Source organism: Adelges cooleyi, unplaced genomic scaffold (genome assembly GCF_023614345.1).
Source record: "Adelges cooleyi isolate 19-005CV unplaced genomic scaffold, UGA_ACOO_1.1 ACOO_flye_CR_arks_rails_tigmint_CR_PRNA_376, whole genome shotgun sequence".
Taxonomy (NCBI): Eukaryota; Metazoa; Arthropoda; class Insecta; order Hemiptera; family Adelgidae; genus Adelges; species Adelges cooleyi.
In genome coordinates this window covers 4,258,199-4,284,925 of record NW_026096053.1, presented here as the reverse complement: position 1 = coordinate 4,284,925, position 26,727 = coordinate 4,258,199, and the positions used below count along the sequence as shown (strand labels likewise).

Here is a 26,727-nt window from a genome sequence, read left to right as displayed (position 1 = left end):
GGTCCCATGGTGTAATGGTTAGCACTCTGGACTTTGAATCCAGCGATCCGAGTTCAAATCTCGGTGGGACCTGTAACTTTTTGCATTTTTTTGTTCAGCATTTTTTTATTACTTCTTTGTTTGTGCTGGTGCCTGATGGTCGAGGTTAGTTTTTTTGCTTATGTTAATTATTCGAAACCGTTTTTCTATACTTACTCGCGTTATACTCATGCTGTAACAGTACAGTGTGTGATTTTTATAGAATTGTGATTTTTTAATATTGCTATCATAATTTAAAATTTTGTTATCATTTCACATTGGAGACTGGAGTTGATAAATTATAGCTTGTAAAAGTGTTGACTTTGTCAGAGCGTTTGCTTTGTAAGTAAATGCTATTAGTTAATTACAAAAAATCATGGAATCGATTCCATTTGTGACTAACGACCTAAAAATGGTAAAATTACCAATCGAAGAAATCTAACTAAATTAATTATTTCTATTTTAAATTCCTATGTGTTTTTTTAGTTAAACGATTTTTTTTTACATTAACTCAACTCTCAAGTAAAACGGATACTACGGTTAATGTTTATTGTTCACATTGACCATCTTTTTTTTGTAATTTTATGTCATAAAATGAAAAGGCAAGTGTTAGGGTTCATAACCATAATATGGTTGAAAATATATTTTGTCAATTATCAATCCAATATTTGTATGGATGTCTATAGTAGTACCTATTTAATTTCCTTTAAACTACTCCATAATAAAACGAATGAACAATCTAAAGCAAAAAATAAGAATTCACATAATTCCACATAAACAAGATAATAACATAGTTATATATTGTTTAAGGGGCCTCTGCACCTGCGTATTTTTGGTCGGAAACAACTCATTCTACTTTAAACATACTGTTCTTAAGAATTCTTCGATTTAATTTTCAAGGCATCGACTGTGGCACAACTTTAAAATTATTTTCCGTTAACTAATTATTTCAATTTAAAAAAGTTAAAAATAAGAAACTTATGTTTTTGTACAAAAATAGATCCTATATGTGTTTTAAAAGTTGAAAAAAAAATGAATTATCAAAATAGATTCTTCGTTCTTATGGTAATATGAATGTTTAAAAATTGTGGCTTAATGTTAAGTTTTAGCGAAAAATTGCCTATACAATGCGCCTTAATAAATGCTAGTGTAGAGGTATAGATTCAAAATACATTTAATGACTCCTATGTATAAAAAAAAATATGGTAATATGCCACTATATATGCATAGTTTATTATATTTTGAACTATGAATTCTCTAACCGAGTTTTAAATTACTAGTACAACTCAAATGGTGAACAGTTTTGAATATATATATATATATATATATTTTTTATTATTATTATGTTGTTTAGAGATTTGCATGATATTATATCTACAATACTTAAACGACAATTCGTAGCTTTTACGCAGTCAGAAAATACATTTGAAAATCAATGGCGAATGTCTCAATCCCTTAGCCCTTTTTTTTTTCGTTTTATGTTTATGACGCGTCTCTTACATTATTCTCACACACGTCTTATACTGTATTTTCCATTTAGAGATTTAGAATATAGGTATTCCAGATTCAGTAACGAACCTCGTAAAATATAGCCATCAAACTTCGTTCTGCTTACTTTGTAACGACTATAATAATATATTATATTATAACGTTTATAGTATATACTGTGGCCGTCGCACACCTTGAGTATAAACTGAACTGCTGGTGCGCGTGAAGTCTCATTGAGAAGTTTTATTGGCGATATTATTTCACCGAAGGGCTGTGGAATTTTTTTTCACATGGATTATTAGGTAAGAATGAAATTGTAACCAAAAAGAATACTTTCTGAACATATTTTGTAATGAGTATAATTTAATAAGTGTGTTAAATTGGAAGTATACTTCCTATTTATTAAGGAGTTTGGTCCAGGCAATTATTCAGAAAGTTGTAAATCTTGTGTACTTATTTTATTATTCCAGCAAATACGATTATTTATTGCTAGTTAATTTTTTTATCTAATAACCATAGCGACCATTAAAAGATTTTGATTTTTTTTTATACGAACATACATATTACGCAGATGGTGTTTTACTCTGAGCGGTTGGTGGATTTAAAGGAAAACACTAATTAAGAAATTTAGAAAGAATTTTTAGAAAAAATATCTTCCCCATTTTTAAATGTATTCGATATTTGACTTAAGATGTAATGTCTAATAAATGTAATTTTTACTTTTCTCAAATAGCTTTATATTCCATACTTTTTGTTATATTTTTTGTATTTATCAAACTATCTTATATGTTTTACACTATAACTATTATGTAATTTTATATGTTTTTAATTTATACTCATAACACGAATGTCTGATATGGTATACTGTGTCACTATGGGCAACCTGGTAGACAGGCAGTCCGCTTTATATTTTAATAGATGTTGTTCTTTCTCTCTTAATAAATATTATGAGTAATCTAGTTTTTATATTTGAATATTAGGTGTATAATGAAGAACCAATAACCTTAAAGCTTTAAAAGTTTAAAGGAATATGTATTTACAACTTTCTAGATAAACTATAAAAGTGTCATAAGAGTATTTTTTTTTATTATCAACTGAAAGAGAAATCAAAAGCTAAGTAGGAAATATCACAAAACCATATTATGTTTGTCTATACAAATCTGAGCAACACTCGTGGTTATAAATAATTATATTTAGCGAAGGGGATTTTAAATATTTTATTAATTATAACAATTATTTAGTTGGACAGTGGCAGAAAGATAAGGTTTTAGGAATATCTGAATTTCTGACTGTTTTTAACTTTAAAATTTTCTTTGTTTGAGGTAATAATTATGTTGTGAAAAAATTGCAATTGACATTTTTGTTATCAATAGTATGTAGATTTTTATAGTATTCATCTGATAGCAGTATTATTTTGTACTAGATCTGACGTTTAAAACCAATTTATCAATGCTTACAACCGCTATGTTGAGCATGATTCGCCGACGCCTTGCAAGTAATACATTATTTGAAATACATTATTCGGCGGCGCCCCTTGTAAACAGCGCTGCTATTTTCGGGTGGTTTGGTGGTTATATAGGAGTTGGAGGGCATGTTGTTTATTACGTCTCATCCAAGTCTGTGTACACAGCGCACATAATCATATCAAAAGCGTAGCATAGTAACGACCCGAGAATCTTCCTCGCACCGTACTTGATACATATAATAAACTCGACTCGTACGTTAAGTTAATGTGTCATTAACCGAGTTTAATTACAAGATGGCGTTTTCGCGTGTATAACGGCGGTGCTCGGTTTATGGATCCGATGTGACAGCGGTGTGCGACCAAGTAATAAAAACACACACACACACAAGTGTAAGAGTAAATAGGATTTTTTTCTCCTTAAATTGTGTATACTGTCCCTAGGGAGACCCCGCCAGAGGAAAGCGGCCATGGCGACCGACCGCGTGCGATAGCATCTCTTGAATTATGTATGACCGCCTACGCACTATATTTGGCACCGAAATCAAATACAAATTTTCGAGCCCTCTCTCATCACAGCGAGGGGTTCGCCATATTATTATATTATACTTATGTATGTATGCGTACACTCTTATATTATAATGACGATAAAACTTTTAACGACCAAACTCGTAATGCTGGACGTCCACGAAAGTGGTTTTGGATTTATTAAACGACCAAGGTGACGTTTTATACACTGGTGATACACATAAGAAAATATATACATATTATGTATTGTATAATTCTTATAATATATGGGGAATAAAATCAATCCGGTTGTAAGATTGTATTTGCTCGTACTGTATATTTATTGCGACGATAAACTGATATTTTAACCAAAAGATAATATCTGCAAAAGTTTTTCATGACATTATATAAATATATAAACTTTAGTTTCGGGTAATAAAACATAAGACGTATATTAATCAATTCACTTGAACGTATTTGGTTATTAGTTTTTGGCAGTTATCGTTATTGAAAATCAAATGACCATTCTTAGCTTATAGGTGTAAAGAAAGAACGGCTTGCAAATCGAGCTAGAACTTTCAGAGATTAAGTAGGTGTAAAAACTTCCTTTACATTCTGACAAGTGTATTTGAGACCTTGACCAGACCAAAGTTAACTCTCCGTAGACACTAATTTCGACGATATTTTTGGTATTGTCTTATGTATTTTATAAATTAATAATAATATTCCAAAAGATAAATATTATGCAGACATTTATGTTACTAAATAGAATATTAAGATTGAATGTAACGGATTTAGAAATCAGTAAGCCGGCCATATCGGTTGTCTCGAAGACGTTTCGCAACCAACCTCAGTCGTGACGGCACAAAAGGTAAGACCTTTAACCATCTTACGCACTAATAATTTGATTTTAAATATCGACTATTGTTTAGTCCGTTTACGTTGCCGGCACGAACTTGAACATTATGCTATTAATAAGATACACCTCGGCTTGGCGATAAATTACACCGCACACGCCTAGTTTAGCACATTCCCGGTATACCTTTACTCTTTAGTTTTATAGGTTTCTTCAGTCGGCTTCAACCTCAGACAGTTATCGACATAATAGCGGTATGCGCAGAATAATAGCGCATATCTTCCAAAGTTTTTTTTTTAACGTCGGTAGGTTAGAAAAGTTACTTGTAAAGTTTCAAGACTATTATATTAATACATAAAGAATAGGGAAAAGAAATACACATTTCCATTTTCCAGTTTACAAAAGGTTAAAACTGTATATTAATTTGTCTACATTCATCGGCAACAATACTACTATAATTTTCCAATAAATTATTGTGTTGAAGTTTACTGTATTCGAGCTAGTTCAATAATGTTTTTTCTGATATTATTTCATAAATAAATACCGTAATGGTATATCTATTTAAATTTTAATGACGTACATTGTACATTGTGTGTGTGTGGAGTTTCTCCAATCTGAGTTGTACCAAGTAAGACAGATAAATATTATACTCTGCGCATCTTTTATGTTTATTTTCAGCGAGTAAATACTATGGCATCTCGCACAAAACCTTGTACATTATAGTACTGTAGTGCATTAGAATAAAATATATAATATGATATTGCGTTTTTACAATAAGCCTGCGTTGGAAAAGAAGGAGAAAAAATATATAATACATATAATATATAGCTACATAGATATATTTTAGTATAATATTCGTCTCCCCTCACAACTCGGGTGTTTGCAACGTTAAAACGGTTACGGCCATGGTCGGTCGTAAAACCACATCACTTTAGTGGTGCATCCGAGCAGGAATTCCAAAACAATACCTATATATATATATTTTTTTTCTTCTCTTAGATGTGTATTTATACGGTTAATATAATACACGGGGGAGCTGTGCTGTGCGTACATGAGCCACGCCAAGGAAAACCCTCTAATCCTTCGGAAAGTCGTAAAAACTTAGGGAATTTCTTCTTTTTGTGCAGCAACAGCCAACAAGGCGTTACCGCACACGCTGTCGAGCCCATAAAATATAGCTCATTTTATCCGCTATATTGGATTTCCCACGAAAAATCCCCTCGTATATTATATATAGTGACATCATGGCTGCACAATTTATATGTCAGTGTTTTGTGCAAATATACCGTGTAATATTAACGCACAAGCTCTGCGAATAATTGATTAAGTACATTATACAGTTTTTAGTTGTGTTCAAAATTCTCAAATTGTGTTTTCCACAACCTGTAGAAACAACATGATAATATTACTTTAAACGGAGTGGACTGCACCCACATTTGTTCTTGACTATGCATAAAAAATAAAAAGGTTCTTTTCTTTGTAGTTTTTTTATTAAAAAAAAGTGCATAATACACTTGTGTGGACACAACATGGTACGAAACGAGCATTATAAGTTTGTCATAACTCTTACCCTGAGAATTTTAAGAATAAAAATAAAAACCGTTGATTTATTAATCATAAGCTGAAATGTGAAAAATTGTTTTAAATAATAAACAAATATTACTCGCTTTAATTTAATGTATATTATGAACAGATATAACCTATCACATTTTTACTTTTTAAGACCCGACAAATTTTCAAACTATAATAATTTATATATATGTATATATATATATTTGTGTTCAACTCTAAGCAAAATCGGTTTTATATTTATTTAATTACGAAAGGGTTGCATGGCTTATAATATTAATTTTTCGACAATATGAATAGCAATATTCTCACCAATTAAATAGATACATTTATTGGAATTCTGTTTGAATTATATTATATTAATAAATAATAATAACGGATCTGCAGCAAACCAATCAAACGATTGAAGACGTAAGTAAAAAAAGATAATAAATAATAGTTATTGACAAAAAAAAAAATTACAGGAGAATGTGATTTAGATAATATATTAAATGTATACACAGTACATACTTGTATCGAATATATTTTAAGGGCTACTGAATCTGTGTAGTTTTTTTATTCATTGTTTACGGTATTGCGTTTAATATGTATTTAAACGTCTATGCTATAAGGTACGACTCGCGCATAAAACATTGGTCTAAGTGTTCATAAAAAAATTGAGAGCTGTGTTTCACGCGTTATGCTATAGTGTGCCTATTTACAGTGATCGCCCTTTTCTTAAATGCAGTTCATTTCAAACATAACATGCATTATGTATAGCTAATAATAATTAAATAAAACACACTCGTGACCATTAACGGTGTGTGGTATGGTTATAATATGTATGTATATCTATAAAATATACTAATATATAATAATAAAAGTCACACGTTTTACATTATATGCGCGTTGTAAAAGCGAATCCATCAAATTTTTGATAACATAATAAAAACGTGTAACGATGACTATTAGCCGCACGTTAATCGCCAATAAAATACAGGTGCCATGTGACATAGTTATTGACAACAATATTGTTTTATTAAATGCACAGAATAGCAAGTATCCTTCACTCTTTTTTTTTCTGAAAATGGTTAAAACCATTAAACAAAGAGTGTGACATTATATAATTTAACACTCATACTTAAGCGAAATAACCACTGCAAGTAATCGGTGGTAAAACGACATGGCTATAGCACAGATTAAATAAAACCAGACAGTGCACTTCATATTAAAAACATAGATTGTTAAATAACGATTTTTGATTGGTTTTAACTTAATGCAGTAGAGCCAAATTACAATGCCGAAAATATTGTACACGCTATTTACAATAATAACGTAAACTGATGAGAAATACTGATAATAAGTAGTTGATCGACAATGGTTGGTGGTTATAACATTACAGATGTTTGATCAAATTTCTTTGACCACACTGTAAAACAGAAGGATTGTTTTTCATTTTTTGGCCACACTGACATGAGATTATTGAAGTTTGTTAAAATGTATTTTCGTTGATTTTTAAATTAGGCAACTACAATATTATATTTCACATTGTACATTTTCAATATTCACATAATACAATAAAATATCTATTATACTCACGAGTTCAATTTTTCGCTTCCGTTTCTAACTAACTACATTTAGTGATAAAGCCATAATGTCCATCGGTCTACAACCACGGTCTAGCAGCTTTAACAATAGTGTTATACTTTAAGACCTCGACCATACTCGATGTATACAGTAATAAAATCTAACTGAACATGCAGATTTATATTATTGTTAAATGTTTAATAGAAATATTAAATGTATACCTCAATGAAAAATTGTTTTTTCGAAAAGGTGCATTTGCCGCCCGTCGTCCAGCGCCCCTGGTCCAGCCCGTTATTACTTGTGGCCAAAAAAGATAGCTCTTGTCGGCCATGTAGAGATTATCGCCTACTGAATGCAGTCACGCGAGCTGATCGCTATCCATTACCACACCCTATATGACTTCACCACATACCTGACCGGCACACATGCTTTACTAAGTTGGACTTGGTAAAAGCATACCACCAAACACCCATCGCCAAGGAGGACATCCCCAAGACGGCAGTGACAATTTCGGCACAAACATTCCAGCGTGTGGTAATGTTTGTGCCGCATTCCGCTATCCAAAACACATTACTGAGGATTTAAAGAGGCCCAAAGGAGTTGTCACTGCCGTCTTGGGGATGTCCTTCTTGGCGATAAAATAGTAAAAGAACAATTTTTAAAATTTGTACCTGCCACGGACTTAGTGGAAGTGCACGTGCGTCTCTCAATAACACAATTCACACTTATTGTTTTCCTTTTAAACGGCACATTTTTTCTGAAGAGTGGTGTATGTCACTCTTTGACTTTAAAAAATTACCCTTTAAGAAAATATGTTTTTTACTAGACATTAAGAAGATATTACACCACCAGGATTTTGGCATTCAAACTCGCTGTGCGAGGGACAAGGTTTATTTTAAATATTTAAGATTATCATTTTGTTGGTTTGTTTATTAAAAATTGATGATTTCAGAAAAAGAAAAAAATACAAGTACAAATGCATATAATATATTCTATTTCATTTACAAATATTATAAATAAGTACACATAATATACACAACAATAATACAATAATAATCTGCATGTTTCAATGGTTACTGCCATTGAAGTAATCACTAATTGCAATAATGATCTGTATCCCAACGTTTATAAACTGCTGACAATTCTTTTAACGTTACCCCCGTGACCTCTTGCGAAGCGGAGTGGTAATTTTCAACTTTTAAAAGAATCGGAAAATATCTCAGAAACTCAATAGTAGACACTAGACTAAATGGATTAGCAGCATTGAATATTCACCGTGAAATTAAAGTTGACATAGATGACGTCATAAAAGAGTTAACTCACTAATTGGGGGAATTACTGTACACGCTACTGGCGGACAACCCCCTTGAAAAAATCTTGGTTGCGCAACTATTGTTAATGGTAAACATCGTAATAATACACTTCATTACGTTTTGCAAAACGAACATGACGAGCATGACGAACTTGACGAACTTGACAAACTTGACGAACTTGACCAACGGCTTTAAATGCAGACTTTATCTCTTCGACAAATTCGACCGCATTCGGGAATATTTTTTCGGCTTTTACGTTCCTTAACGTTTTATAAACCCTATAAAAATTTATGTGTAACAATAAATTTGCGATTATACTAACACATTAAGTGTTCAAACGTCATAATACCCTTTGACTACAGTTGATTTATCCAGAACTTTGGCCTGGACCAGTTCACCTAACAATGTACCAACTTGTGTACGGGTGTACTTGCCACGAATAAATGCAATCATAACGATGACGATAACAAATGCGTCATCTCCAAATTTTTGCCGAAACGTATTGTTTTCTACTAACACCTGAGCGCATCTCTGCAACAACAAACTTATTATATATTGTATTACTGATAGAAATTAGTTAACAATATGAAATTAATCTATAATAGCCCATAACTTCATTAGACGGTGCTGTTAGCAAAATATGATTTCCGATTAGCCAATACGTTTGGCCGATGGACGCATTAAAATAGGTAGTACACTATATATCATCAAGATACTAACCTGGAAACACCCGTCTCTCATATAGTAGTTGATGACCTTTTCTGTGATGTTTAATAATGCACTGCCTGGATCTTCTGGCGAAACTTGTATGAGTTGGTCTTCAAATTTAAGGTGGTAAAATGTACTTACACTGTTCGACATTTTTGATTGAATTGATCAATAGAAAAATCACAAAAAATAATAATTACAGACGATTTATAATTATTTTCAAAAAACAAGAAATGACAAAAATAATAATTGACTACTTAAACAACGCCTGTATTTATATAGCAACGGATACTAATATTACTTTTTATCTATACAAATGATATTTTTATACTAGCATAATGTAATATAATTTTGAATAGTGATTAAAATGAATATAGTTTTAAAAGTATCAAGCTGTTATAACTATCAAAGTTATTTTTAAAAATTAACATTATTCCAGTAGACTGAAGTATTTTTTAATCTTATTTTTTATAAAATTACTATAATATCATATACTTGCCATTCGTTTAGAACATATGTTTTTAAGATAAGGATGAATTTTAAATAAGGATGAATATTTTTGTGGTAGATTAGTTAAATCATTTAAAGTTAAATTTTAACTTGCTATCTCTATTACTAATATAAGAGTAAGTCTAAAAGTCAATCCAATAATTTATCATCCGGTCTCATAATTGGACACCTAAATATTTTATGTAAAATAATTTCATAATACTGTTAGTTATGAGACCACATTATTTTTATATATTACAAAAATGAAAAATATAACTAACAGATACCGTAGGAATAAATATTTTTTTTAGACATGACTCACAGAACATATTTATTAAAAAAAAGTAATTTTCAACAAAATTTTGAATTTTCACGTTTTATTAATAAACGATTCTATTAACCATAATTTTTTAGTTAGTCCAACTATGTGTATTTTCTTCAGTGTAAGGAGTTACGGTTTTGGATCGTTCGGTAAGAATACAATATACTAATGTGATGTTATTTTATTCTCTGCGTCTTGGGTGCTCTATATATATATATATATATATATATACGTTACACTTGTTATGTATGATTATTATATTATATTTAAACGTTCGGCTATATCTATAAGTATATAAATATATATGATATTTAATACAGTCCAGCTCTGCCACAATCCGTCCGTGTATAAAATAATATAGTGGCGGCGACGGACATTTTGCTGGCAATGGTTTTTTTTTCATTATCTCCTCCCCCGCACAAGACCCTCCATCGCAGTGTTTCCCAAGAGCGAGCGTCTGTCGTTTTTATTATTATTAAAAAAAACCTAGAGAGAGATTTATGCGGCGGCCACGGGCCCGAGACAAGCCTATAACGATCTCTTATATTATACTTACTTATTATCCTTATATATATATATATATTATAAGTATACACTATATATATATAAATTGTATGCGTGTCGGCGGCGCGCTCGTCCTGCTCGGCATTGTGTTGTTATATACATATTATTATGGTCGACGGGACGAAAAAAATCAACTGTACAGAGAATGTCTTTTCGTTTTATATATAATATTTATTTCTCCGTCTTTGGACGTCTTACATGGCCGGTTGTAATTCTCGTGTATCCAAGTGACAGCTCGCCGCCGAATGGTCGTATATCATCCGAACCCCGAGACAGCTTTTATTCGTATTACGCATGCAGAGCCGCGTCCAATGGAAATCCCGCCCGCGATGGGGAGGCAACCGTTTTAGAATAATGGACGGGCCAAAGCGTATATAATAATGTAATATATTGTATATTATACTGTTATCATTAAACGGGAATACCCCCACAGTCGAGGTTTTTTTTTAACCGTCCAGGGTATTGAAAACGTTTATTTTTTCGGGAGGAGAGGGGATGGATTGAATAAAAATAATTTCGAAAAGTAAATAGGTGTATCTATTTAATACTCATTTTTATTAAGGAACACCCCATCGTCCGAAAAAAAACTGAAAACATTGTTACAAATCATTTTTATAAAATTCAATATTGTCACTTATTGATTTTTACTTATTGTCATTTTTGTTGAAATCTCTATTATATGAATATTTTTAAATATACACAGGAAAAATACTTAGTTGGTCCAACTATAATGGTTAACTCATTGACTAACTACGACGTGCGGAAATAAACTGGGTCGAGTTCTCAAACTTTATTCTTATTCTCTTGTCCATATACACGGGGAAAAAGTGTACAGTTTAATCATCGATAATTATGGTTAATATAAGGACTGTACACGGAAAGAAATACATATAGTTCGTCCAACTAAAATTATAGTTAATATAGGGACCTGGGACACAACACTTTTTTAGTTGGAATAACTAAATAAATAGTTGACCAAACTAAACATTTAACTAGCCGAACTAAGTGTATAGTTGCATTAATTAAAAATTTAGTTGTCCCAACTATTTATTTGATTACCTATTCCAACTAGAAATCCATCGTGTCCCTATGTTAACCACAATTTTAATTGGACCAACTATGTATTTTGTTCTGTGTATAACCTATATATATATATTTATAGTGTAATCATTATAACGTAACGACATAATGATAGTCTCTGAAAACAACAATAATTCTTTTGTAGATTTTTCTTTTTTTGCAAATATTTTTTTAGAAAATAGGATATAAATTTCCCAACTGTTATATACTATTATTTTTATCTTAAACAGTTACTACACGCGTGACAATATTTTATTATCACATTTTAAGAACTCAAAAAGTAAAATATGACGATTTAATGTCTATAAAATAAGTTTCACATAATATCTGAAACAAAGGTTGTATTAATGATATGCACAAGTTTTATTATACGATTTCCGTTTCTAATTTTATTTGTTTAATTATTCATTATTTAAATGATTATTTTATTTTTTTGTTATAACAAATATAATTTTGTTGAAAACGTATTTCAACATTTTTTCAAGTAGGTACATATAGTCATCATGTATCTAAAACCGTACAATTTATACTGTTTAAATTGTTTCTACATGGTTCCCCCCCATCTCATTCTAACATTAAATGGCGCACTTATAGCCATCGTAAACTTGTAATATATGCCCGCACAGGTTATAAATAAATAACACACGAGAGGTATATGTACCTACCTACGATAGTCGTCTCGATGACCCGCATAAACCACAATAAGAAGCGCTGCCGACTTGAGCGACGGACATTGTGTTTTCTCCGCCAAAGAGTTCGCGGTTGAAGGAGAATCGTTGGAGAGCCTAAACTGTACAATAATGATAATATTATGCTTTCGATGAAGTTATACGTTTTGTACCAACCTAACCTAACTTTAGCAAGTATACAATTCATACAATTATTGCGCACCGGCTGTTGTACACGCACCCAGCTTGATATTATTGTAACCTAACCACATAAGTGAGTTATATACTGTTTGCGTAGATTCATTGGTTGTTTTATAAAAACAATACAACTTTAAACAAATATTGAAAACAAATTAGTACAAACATACATATTGTAAGATGTATTGTATTTTATATTACATTTTCTAGTTAATATTGCCTATAAATTATCTAATTTAAATACAAGTAAATACCAAATAACTTGTCATTGTTTGAAAATTTGTTTTTTCTTTAGAATTAGAATTCACTGAGGAACTTGTAAAATAGTTAATAAATTAATAAATTAGTCTGATCATTATCGGATTTATTCATGTTGTTCTTGATTTGTTTCTTTTTTCTTTCTTGTTCCATAATTGCTTTACTAACTTCCTAACCATCTTCTTTATTGAAATGTAAAATTAATATAATATAATATTAAATTGAATTTGACTAGCACAAATATTTTGAGGCTCGCCTCAAAATTAAAATACAAGTCTTTTTATTAGTATTAAAAAAGTGGCTCGCAATATATAATACCAGTTATCAGAACTTAAAACTGAGGTGCCCCGGTGGTAATTTGCACATCTGCCCCCAGGCCTAATCCACCTATAGATATCTGCAATACCTGCATGTTTTTATATATAATGCGTTCCTCATAATAGAAAGAAAGAAGAATTTGGTCCACAAGCATATAATATTGTTATTTATAAAAATGTCGGTTAACAATTCGACCGGTTTGGATGTTTACAAAATTACAAATGTTTTCGTTTCGAATTCGTTCTGATTATAAAACCAAATTTGATACGGACCAAAACAGTAATCCACATGATGGTATCGACGATGTTCGAACAAAAAATAACATCAAATACCATATTATTATCGTCCAGATTTTGTACGGTTTGATTCGAGTTAGAGGAAAAAATAGCGTTAACGGGGTAGAGCAAAAAAAATAATAAACCACCACAGTCAGTTTAATCGCACACAAACGAATAACAACTTATACAGTGAAAGTGTTTAGGGTGACCTGCTGCGACAGCGGCATTTAAACACCTAATAAGGAAGGGTTATCCGGCAATAAGGAAACCTTATTATCGTTACGTGGTATGTGGCTGCAAGGTATGTGCCAAAGGCCGGCCGTGTTTTTATTATGGTCGATTTTATGGATTTACAACCCCCACGGTGGTGTTATCTTCCGGTAACTCTCCGGTCGTGGCCAAGTCCAAATATTTATTTGGACCCAACACCACTATGATAATTTGTTGTACATGCAGGTATTATTACAGTATTAACGACTATTTAAAAAAATAAACTACTTAGCGATCGATTTGAAACGCGCTATTGTTATTCTTTTTCTCAGCAGAATAAAATATTATAATAGTTTCTTAGACTGTAGTAAACATTTCAGTTTGACTAATGACTACTTTATATTTTATGATATTATGTTCTTTTAATGAAGTGTAAAAAATATGTGGTAGCGTAATAATCACGTTTTCAAGGTTTTATAAATAGCGCGAGAAAATTGTTATTTGAATACACCTAAAAAAAAATGTTTCGTTTTTATTTTATTTATTAATAATATTTTATAAATTCGTATTAGTTCATTTATTAAGGATAAATCATCTTATGTAAATTGTTAAACTTATATTCAAGTTTAAAAAATAATAATCGCGTTAGTCGTTGTTCATAATTATTATTGCAAATTTTTTTTGTAAATATTGTTACAAAATAAAGCCATTATTATTAAAAAAAAAAGTTATTTTATTTTTATTAACTTAATTCCATCATAGTGCCAGCCGTAGTAAAAAAGGAAACAATTGCTATGTGCTAATATGTAAAAATAATAATTTGACTTGTTATTGTAATTGAATGACTTCAAAGGGTGAACGTTGGTTTTATGTTTATGATTCATGAATCGTTTGTTTGTACTAGTTATTAATTTTACGATCAGGCCTTTGGCTTATGCAGTCACAAATTTGAAGTGAATAGAAATTAATGGTTTTATAATCGTCGGCTGGTCCATGGGTTCAAATGGCAGAAACTATCAAAGTCTCTTTAGCGCTGTGCTCTCTGAACTTGTCTGGAGCAATGGATTTTCCCCATACTAATATCAAAAGACTTAAGACACTAGCCCATCAAATCGTTGTAACTCTTAATATGTCATATGATAATATTTCCATCACGATTGATATGGGCCTTTTGCTGTTAGACGAATTATTTAGTTGTAAGTTGTTATTAATGTTGATGTCAATGTTCATTGGTCGACGAACATGTTGCAACTGTACTTTGTATTGAGGTGACTTATGATAGACCGTTTATTATATTTATCTTGCTTGTCACACTATTACATTGTATAAAATAGACTACACTGGACAGTATTTCTATCGATAACTTATCGATTGATGCCTGTTAAATATGTTATAAAATATAATAAACATAATTTCGCGTTTTTGTCAAATCAAGTTCACAGATAAAATATTGTGTTGTTGGAAGTCCTACGCAATACTTCTTATTAACTAAGTAATTAATAGCTTGCTAGTTGTGTTAGCGAGGGGAAAGATTTTTTTTTAATTTCTAAAAACATTTCAATATACCTAATATATGAAATATTCCCCAATTATTGATCTTACATACGTTTATCATACATTTGTGCGGATAGTCGTTTTGCATATTTTTGTTTGGTTGAAAATTTTTTTTTTCTTTACGGCTTTAAATACAGTTTTATAGCGTAATCGTGCCTAGTGTATGGATATAGGTACAAATATTTTTTCTCTTAACATATTCAACGCATCTCTATATCGATATCGAAATCTTCCAAATCGACCATGGCCCACAATATAGCAGTGCCCAATAACTACATCAAGTGTAATAAATTATCCACAGGACCGGGAGACCGTTTTTTTTATGTCACATAAAAAGCAAAAAAATATATTTTTCCACGTGTATACAACCGACGATTTTCTCCCCGTATAAATCTCTTTCAAATATAATATATTATATTACAACATTAAGTCAGACATTAAGTAATCTATACACAACCGTATACGTTTTCCCAGTCCAATTTGAGGTCGAGTCGGGCACGCGGTGTTGATACGCCGTTAGGACCATCGAGAGTCGGAGGGACGAGGAAAAGGGAGAGACAGGGAGAGATAGAGATAGAGAGACACAGAAAGAGATAGAGATAAAAGGCTTGCCGCGTGTGTGTTTGTATGGTCATAAAAATCCAACGACGTTACTGGACCGTCTTCCTTGGGGTCCCGGTGGGCGGGGGTTGTGCGAGGGAGTGTAGTATGTATAGGGCGAGGCGGAGGGGAACGAAGGGGAGGACTGATCGTCGCCGACGCTCTGGAAAAGTGTGCGTTGTCCCGCGAAGGGAAACATCTCTCCTCCGGGATTGATCACACCGACCAACCGCCGCCGTCGGTCGTTTAGTCGCCATAGTCTTTATGTCTTGGGTGGACCGTCTCGAGTAGCATTTCAACGGCAAACGGTTAACGGAAAAGATCATTGTCGGTGACCAGCTATACGAATCGCCGCCGGGAATCCATATACTTGCGTGCAACGACTTTCGCGAAGCAAGCCTACCAGCACTGCAGTCGGCCCAAAGGTAAGTGCTAATGATTTGTAATTATCCTAAGAACAACCTATTCGTTTACACGATCCCGGAAATTCGGGAAACGCGTGAGCTCCGGTTATTGTAGCGAGTGTTTACCATATCATTTTATGGTTACCTTTTTGCAAACATGATAATTGTTTAATTGCCCATATCGTTCCGCTGTTTATTGGTACACGCGTTCCGAGTTATACACCCGGTACACAGTACAATGTTATACCTGCAATGTCTAATTACAATGTTATTAGTTTAATAGTTACATCGACAATATACGTTAAGTTCGGCCAACTAAATGTTTAAGTCGGGCCAACTATTAATTTAGTCACTCCAACTAGAAATGTATTGTGGCCCTATATTAATTACAAATTTAGTTGGGCAAAATTTAGTAATACTGTTTTAAAACAGTATAATCTAATGATATTGGGAACATTGTCTACACACATGTTTTATGTTATAATAATTATTACAAGAAGATTTCTTATATATAATCATATTTATAGGTAAAATATAAATGAATCGTTTATTTTTAAGGAACCCCTCAAGTCTACTAACTAGTCTCATCTATGAGGTTTCTGATGTTCTATCTCCAAACTAATCATCAAACGCAAAATAGTAGATTTTGTATTTTTGGCGTTAAGGGAGTTTTTGAAATATGCGATTTAACTAATGGGTATTACGTGTCTTATAGTGTTTTGTTTTTATGGAAAACACTTAAATAATTTATAGCAGTGTCTATTGGAGTTACAAACTTTATTCGGTATTTTTTTAAATGCAGTATATTGTAGTTCTACAAGTCAACCAGCACTCGTATACCTTATGATTTTTGGGGACTTCAACTCCATATAAATTAGTTCTGAAAAAAATGTATAACTAAGTTTGACTTTGAACCACTGTAATAAATTAATCAAGTTTGTACGCATTGTAATCATTTTTTTAAAATTAGGTATAAAACTTCAAAGACATGAATTCATTATACACTACAGTACTCTGTGCGTGCTAAATTATATTTTCTGCAAATCTGAATGCTAATTTGTTATTGAGTTGTTAGTCTTCGTGTTGGTCGCATCTTTTAACAAGAATAAATAGTGCATCCTCTAGTAAAGACTTCATAAAATATGGAAATGTTGGGAATATAAACTCTGAATTACAATATTGTAATAAATTTAAAAGTCCAAGAAAACTATGTAACGTTTTATAACTCTTAGTTTAGCAAAAAAAAAGAAATGGAATAAAAGAAATAATCTAACTCACAATATCTGACTATACCTACAATATACCTAATGTAAACTATTAGGTATACAAAAATCCATCTACTTCACCTATGTATTAGTACATTGCTTAAAGCATCGTCGACATTCGACTATAATACCTTGAATCAAAGTCCGAATACCTACTATTATTACTCTCCTGATATAAAAATAAAACAGAATACAAATTCACTAAAAATCAAACTAAATCACATTAGTTTGCAATGTGATTAAGTACAACATTTTTACTTGATTTTTAGGATTACATGAAAAATCAATCATTTGTAATTTATTATAATAATCTTATCTTACTGTATCAATTGTAATTTACCTAATTGTGTGGCCAATGACCCACAGTAATCAAAACTTATTTATAAAAGTAAAAATAAAATTATATAATTTTATTTTTTAAGTTTAATTTTGGGTTGTACGTCAATGGAAGTAGATTTTGTGTAAACAACATTATAGTGTAAATTATGAGTAAAACAAATAACTGTTTAGTTTTCTATAAAAGTAGACTTTTTTTATTTAAACATATATAAACACACGAGTCGTGTAAAGTTAAATTACTTGTAAATAAACTTTGATGCGTTCTAACCACATATGTTGGAAATTAGGAAAAAAATTTACCAAATTCATTGCTATTGTCAAACTTTTAATGAGCGAAGAAAGGCAAAATTTTCTTTAATGTGAGCAAACGCCCTCAGTCCTATGCACTTATGATTTTCCATGTCAGTAATAGCCTGATTTAAATGTTGCTGCAACAAAATGTAATAATTTAATGTAATAATGAACATTTTTTATTCCATGAAAAAACAATTTCTTTGATAAAAATGGAGTTTGAATTGTCTGGTTCTTTAATTCTCTGTAATTTTCTTTAGATATCAATATGTCAATAGTAAAATTCAAGTTAACAATATTTATCATAAAAACAAACACTATTAAATTTCGGAATTTTCTACTTATATCTTATCTATTATACGATTTGCATTTAAAAATGTAAAACAATTATTGGTTTGAATAAAATTGACAGTAATATATCAATGAGGTGCCTATAATAATTAAGCGCATTGTAACCAAGAGAACTATTAGAGAAATCGACAAAACACTTTAATAATCCATTGGTTAAATTAACTATGTTTTGTTTCTAAAAGTAAAGTCGTTTTACAGAAAAATTATTTTATTTTGATAAGGATTTTTTTAAATAAGAAAAATAATGTAATACTTTTAATATTATGATTATTTTTTTTTTTAGTAGTTAGTAATATATCGTGTAGAATCATGATTTAGTGTTATAATAACCGTGACATAATCATTTTTTTTATAGACGTTAATTGTTCAGACATTATGAATCTAAATAAACTGTTATATTTTATGTTTATCATTATTAACTGTTTTACTGCGTGTACCGCCACACGGCTGTGATATAATTAAATTTTATACTTATTAATTAACGTGCAATTGTTGTGGATCGTTTTTAATGATGTCATAAAAATGTAGTTATTATACGCATTAAAAAACGCATAGTAACATTGATCGAATCCAGTCGTTTGTTACTGTTTTTAACGACAAATTAATATAATAAACAAACAAGTTGAAGATTTTTTTTGTTTTTTACGAAGAACACCTAATTTTGACTAAAGGACGTTGACTTCATAAAAATAACTTCAATTCGCCATTTCGCACTCTGGCATGACACGTGCTATGGAAGACACGGTGTATATATTTTTTTTTATTGTCCACAGCCCGTCCATGTATATCCATTACCGTTGTCGTAGAAACCGTCATGGCCGACACCGCAACTCTCATGCGTTTGTCATACAAATCCCTAAGTGGTAAAACTATTTAGGAGTTTAGAATTTTGTGATATTTTGTCAGAAATATACTAATGCTATCATAAGTTAATCATGAACAGTTATGAAACAATTAGTATTCTTATCGATTATAGATAATTATCGGATTCGATAATTTTGTAGTAAAACAAATTATTATTATTACTAGGTATTATTATTGTGTATAATTAATTAAGGCGTCTCTCTGCATTAACTGAACATTATACTTGTACAATAGAAATAAATTTGATTTGCTCGCGCACTCTGAAACACTTAATCCGGCAATTGTTGTGAAAACGGATACCTAAGGATTTTTCAATACTTGATCCGCATCATAGTCGTATATTTTCAATTTTCGTTTTGAATATCTATTAAAAATGTTTGCGATTTTTCAAATAAAAATAATGACTTAACTAAAAATAACTTTAAAATTGGGCCACCAACAGTGCCTTGTAAGAATTCTAATAGCTTTTACATTTAATTAAAGTATTTTTACGAGTTTATTGTCAATAGTGGAAACACATTTGTTTGTACAAAAATAGATAAAAAAAATACATTTAAAATGCAAATAATAAATTTACCATGTAAAATAAAATGTCTGTATCGATACAGGTATTTATCATAATTCACAAATCAATGTATTATCGTGTCCTTCGAAATTTTTTTAAATAAGCTCATTGAAAACTACTGCCATAAAACGTCTCCTATTTCAACATAATTTTCTTTTCAGTCCGATATTATACTTTATAACGTTAATTATAACTAAAAAAATGTCTATAATACAAAATTTATCTACATTAATCTTTTATAAAAAATTATGTCTTTAATGAAACTAAAAAATGATAAGCTTGTATGACATCAAATAATAAGTCTAGTTTATCTATTTTAAGTAAAATTTCAACTTTAAGTCGATTTCTAGTAAGAAGATTGTTTTTGTTTATTTATTTTTATTAATTATCCCCTTTTATTAATCATACTCGTATTTTTTACTTTTAAAGTGAAACTAAAGTTTCATGAAAAAAAATTAATCATATTTTTTACACTAAAAAAATAAGACCTAGACTTTTAACTTTAACTATTTTAATTGTTCATTACTTTCTTATTTTCTGTAGGTAGTCATTAAATAAATAATTGAGTTATCTGAATTAATTCAAATATCAAATGTCAAAGACTATTTAGTAAATAAAAAACACTCAATTGCTGCGAATAAAATCTTGAAAATTAGTCAAGCAGAATGAACTTAACGGTATATATAGCTGGTGCCTAAAAACGTATGTGTCGTTTTGATGATGTACCTACGCCTATTTATAAACTATAAAATGAAATAAAAATCCACAACTAGGTACTCTAAACCAGAAAGTGCTTATTGTTGTTATTTTCATTTAACCTTAGCTGACAATATACTTACCTACGTATCCCAACTGAAATCGAAAAAAAGTAACAAAAGTTGTCTTTTTATTTCAACTATAAGAATATTATTGGATACTAAAATATAGATAATCATTCCGAGTTAGATTTTTTTTTTGTCTGAATACTTTCTCTATGAGAAAAATACTCGTTTCTTAAACTGTTTCAAAAATCGGTTTTTTTTTAGTTTTGATAAATGCAAAAGTATGACAATTGGGAGCTGATTTTCACATTGATGGATTGCTACATTTAAGTAAATTGTATTCATTTTTGAGGTTACTTTTTCAATAAATATTTTCTTAGTGTTTCAACTCGAGTTACTGATCAACATACAGGGTATGGCTATAGCCTATACGGTATATACCTACTACACATAGCACGTGTCCAACGGGAACAATTTGAAAAACAGGTTTCGAAACACTATACACACGCCCACCGAGGTGTCTCACAATGATCTATACCAGCATCCGTCGGCTATTGGTCCATTGAATAGGAATGGGACTTCTGCAGCTCCGACGTTCAGCAATGGTTGTCTTGGTAACGATAGCGGCCATCGCGGTCATAAAACACAGACATTCGTCTTACCTATCCACCATACGTTCAACGCCATCTATCCACCGACAACATCATAAGACGATGATTTATGTTCCGACCTACAGATAGCGCTAGTTGCATCTGTCCAATTCTCGCCGTGCTAGCACCTTTAATAATACAACTCGAGGCGGGATGGCCTATAGTTAATAAATAGGTACATTTTTTCATTTTTTTTTTTATGCCTTTTTACCCATCCACTCAAAATGTATCATCATCATCAGCTTATAATCAAATTTCGGTTCAGTTTTGCTGGTATCTTAAGGAATTAATAATATTCATATAGGTAGGAATAACTTATATTATATTTTATATCATCAATTTTTGCTATCCCACCACATTTAATTATTAAATCAGTGATATTACCATAAATCATAGAATGTAGTACTAGAGCCGATGAAATTCAACAAGGCTTGTAAATACAAATAATACGGATGAGTAATTAATAAAATATTGCTATCAATAGAACTTCAAAGCAAAGTTTTAACGTCCAAACAAATTAAAAACCTTCATCTACTTAGTCAAATAGTTCATTGCGATTCGTTAGTATTTTTGTGCAACTATTTATACTTAAAATTGCACTGATACAACCAGATACAGAACATTTCAAATTGTTTTTTTATTTTTGTTATACAATTTAGAGCTATATCAAATGAAATATCATACTACTAAGCATCCATATGACTTACCCAAGGCCACATTATAGGAAAAGTTGTGATCCTCTAGAACTTTTAATTCATATGGATTTTTTTTCCGTCACATGATATTACAGAATTCATAATTCTAATTGGTATTTATTCGACAATGAATAAGTACATTGTTTTAAACCACGTTCGCAAATTCATAACGAGTGTAATTTTGTAATCTTACTTAATTTCTTTAATTATTATTTTACATTGCCTTATAAACACTCGTTACTTGTACTTTTTGTAGAAAAAAACAATTTACAGATTGTACAATTTCTAAAATAAAATCAGAAAAAATTAAATTTTTAACTACCGGCTATTATGCTATTATTTTTCTTCTTTTTTTTTATCGTATGTTACATGGCATGTAAGCGTTACAAACTAAGCACAATTCAATTAGATAAAAAAGGTAGTGAAAGATAAAATGATAATTATTTAAAGGTATAATAAATGAATAATGACACTGATTGTGCTGCAGGCTGCTGATTTAACCACATACGCTTATTATGTACTATGATGATTACTGAAATTTTATTGCATAGTAATAATAATAATAATGTTGTTGAATAATCCATAAAATGTATCAATTTTTGTACTGCATTATTTTAGTACAATTAAAAAAAGTTTAGAGTATAATTTGTATTAATACTGGGTTCAATAACTATAGCTACAACGTTAATAGTAATTAATTTTATTGACAGTAACATATACATTGTTTACATTACAAGTTTATCATAATAACTAATGGGCGAGTAAAGTGTTAAACTTTATGTTATAAAGTAATTGTTACAATTTTATTAAAAATAAAAGTTAACTTTAATTGGGTAAATGCCGTTTGCATTGAATATATTATAGCCGATGTAACTCTTTTATTGAGGTTAGTCGGTTCTAGTAGTATAACTAATAAATTGTTAGGGAATTATTTCTTTTTACACTTAACTACTTCATTAATCATGTTAATCGCCTTACTATCAGTCTATGTTTGTCTATAACAATAGAATACTACGAATATTTTTTAATTTCTTAATTTAAAAAAAATTAGTAATAATTAATTCTTTGTACACACCTGCATATAATGTGATCACTGATCGGATTATTGTCTAAACATCACTCTTTAATATATGGCATTCGCAAGGCCCGTTTTGGTCTAGGTATGCCCTAACTGTTAATACAGGGTGCGGCGTATAAAAGAAAGTCATAATACTGTGTGAGGCAAATCTCAAACTAGAGGCTATATTTGACATAATCTATCAAATAATAAGTTTGAGTAATGTATATTTATTATTGGTAAATTTTTAACTTTTAAGTAAAATGAAAATACAGAAATATTTATGAATAGACAGATAGTGTAATTATAATTAATGTGTGCATATAATCGGTGAGGATTTTTTTAGTAGGTAAGGACAATAAAAACACAAAAATTTAAATAATTAAAAAATTTCAAATCGAAGTAAGTATTATACAATAATTATAGGTGGGTATTACACAACAGGTCAGGTAAAAATAATTGTAAAATATCTATATTCTATATTATAGTGTCTGCCCAATAGTCATATTTTTATGGCTTAAAACAATAATACCCGGTTGTCGGCTTCTTAGTAAAATATCCACTATCTTAAGTACAGAATACATGCAACATGTTTCAAGCTAACACGTTGTATTATATAACGAATACAGCGTATTAACCGTTTTCGGATATATTAGCTATTGTTCTGTTTGGACAGCTGAACAGATAGCTGCCATATATTATAGAATAAGAGCTGAGAGAGTTTTCTACAAATTTTTATAATGTCACGGTCAAAGTTGTGTGTAATAATTTATATCTGACAAGACAGACGTCTGTATTATAATTGTATTATATAACTTGTATATAAAATATATATACTTATATACAAATGAGTATAAAATCGATAGGTTTATGAGGAAAGTCTTGTAAACGCCATATATACAATATTATATTTGTATAATGAAAATGTGTCTCGTGTTACAGATGGTACGGTTGGACTATTTAGGTGTATATTCCAAGCTCGGTAGGTGCTCGTGTAAAGATAAACATGGTAGGGGAGATTAGGGAAAGGATAATAATAAATAAAAACCCAAATATAAGAATAAACCTAACCGCTGTTTCATCTGCTACATTGCATGTGTGTAACCCGTAGAGCTGGATATCAGATCGACCGCAGTTTTTTTTTGACATTTTTTTAAAAGTTAATTATTGTTTTTACGATCAGATATGCATATAGGTAAGTCGAACGGACATATTTTATGTTCTCTATAGGATACCGTGGGCTTAAATGACATATGTGCCCAGGTGTGTGTGTGTATTCTAACAAGAAAACAAAAAACATGAAAACTACAATTAATGTAATAATATATTTTTGAGATATCCCGTTTCAATCTGGCCGTACGCGACATGAGGTCTTGTAAATTAAAATTTTTTTTTTAATTTGGTTTACAAAAAAAAATATTTAAATTATAAATTGGAAGCTAAACGTTAAATATAAGTAGAAAACAAATTTGTACACACAAACAATTACAAAAACAAATTTTGAAATATTGTGTCGGTTCACGATAATGACTTTTCCTAGATCTTTCTAATCAAGAGAAAACAATAGTTGTTTTATAAGTGAGCTACTGGAGCTACTTCACGTAAAACTATGTTTTAGGGCCTATTTGTATTTTATGGATTATAATCAATACAGTACTAATTGTTTTTTCTGAGTTGCATCGTTAATTAAAAAAAGAAACTTGAATAAATTAAACTATGACTTAATTTGATTACTATTTGTTTTCCATTTTATATCCAATTTTTAAAGCTATTGTTTCAAAAGATGACTTTTTTTTTTATTCATCTAACCTGTACAATTTATTATTGTATTTTAATTTTACACTAACATTATCGACTTACCTTCATTTTAACCCAAACAAATTGCTTTTGTTGAGATTTTCATGTATTTGTGCATGTGTATTGTGTACATAATATAAATATTAAAAGACCAAGCTGTCTCGCTTGTATCTAAATCTAGCCTCTGGGGCAATAGATGTCTTTATGATTTACCATTTGGAGCGTCTAGTTTGAAAACAAGCTAAAAGACATTTTAAAAACGTATTTTTATTTTATTTTTAAGTAGCCACGATGTATTACAAACTATTATTGAATATCAAATAAAGATTATAACTAACTCAAACTGTGTTGGGAAAATTTTGGTTGGTTTTAAAATCGCCCATGAAAAAATTATTTGTTTGTAAAGATTTTCAAAAATTCCTTATTGGCTGGCTTCGAAACTAGACGCCTAATTTTATGTATCAATTTCTTGCATGCTCCATTCGAGTATGGCCGTTGGATAATAATACAAATAACAATAACAATGAAAATAAAAATAATTTATATGAGTATTGCATACATGTCCAAGTTTTATGTTATAGTTTATCTATATTATGTATCGACAAAATTGGCGGCGTTCATTCGGTTCAACAAACTCTTTGTGCAAACAGATAATAATAATTACATTTATTACCTACCCATGTAATGCCCGTTTCTGTGTCTGACCATTCAAACGTTGGCATTACAAATACGGTTTATATTACAGTTAAACCGTTAATATTTTTCTTTGGGGAACAATTTTGGAATATTGTAAGATACGATGGTCCTGCAGACTTTTATTGACCTGCCCTCAAGCCCAGTCCACCCTCGCTGGTGGCCAATAGCAAAATACTCACTACAAAAATAACGTTGACACAAAAATTATAATTTGCCACCTTTATAACAATTAATAATCAACTTATCTATTTTAATACTGCGGTCCATTAAATTTAGGTTTTTGTACACTTCATCTCGGATTAAATTAAAATAAAAAAAATCTTATTTTGATTATTGGAAGGGAATGTGAAGTCACTTGACTTTATCTTTGTAGTGATGAGAACCAATCCAACCTATGTAATTTTGCATCGTTACAAGTAACTTTTTTCCGAACATAAGTTTTTGATCCAATAGTATTAATCGTTCAAACCTTTTTCTTCAGAAAATATTATAACTTTACTCTCCTATAAGATGTTTCAGTTGTGACCCTTTTAAATTTCATCACTTTTATCCTCTACCTTGTTAGTACTAAGGCATTAAATAGTATAAGTTTTTTAGACACGGTTTCCATATACCTGTTGAAGGAAGGAGGTTCCAAGGGCCCAAGGGTTCGGCCTTTGCAACATTGTTAACATAGTTACTTTTAAATACCTACGGGCTCTTTTTTATAATCAGTAAAGTCCGTTTCAAATTGAAAACTATCTTAGTATAAATATTATGGCCTAGGCGTTCTTTTTATGAGCGTCCCCAACGGAACCGTTCAAATTTCAACGCGAAGCTTCACTAATTGAATTTCATACTGTTTTGTATAAATTAAAACTTTGTATTCAGACTGTGTCCACAGTACTTATAAAAATGCATATATTATAAAACACATACATTAATATTATTATATAAGATTATAACTATTTATAACCCGAAAGGATT

General features: G+C 30.5%; 1 non-coding gene across 1 annotated transcript; it reads left to right on the top strand.

Moving 5' to 3' along the window:
• On the top strand, positions 1–72 carry Trnaq-uug (transfer RNA glutamine (anticodon UUG)). Its single transcript has one exon. It is a non-coding gene; the product is annotated as a tRNA-Gln (tRNA).
• Positions 73–26,727: the final 26,655 nt, after the last annotated feature.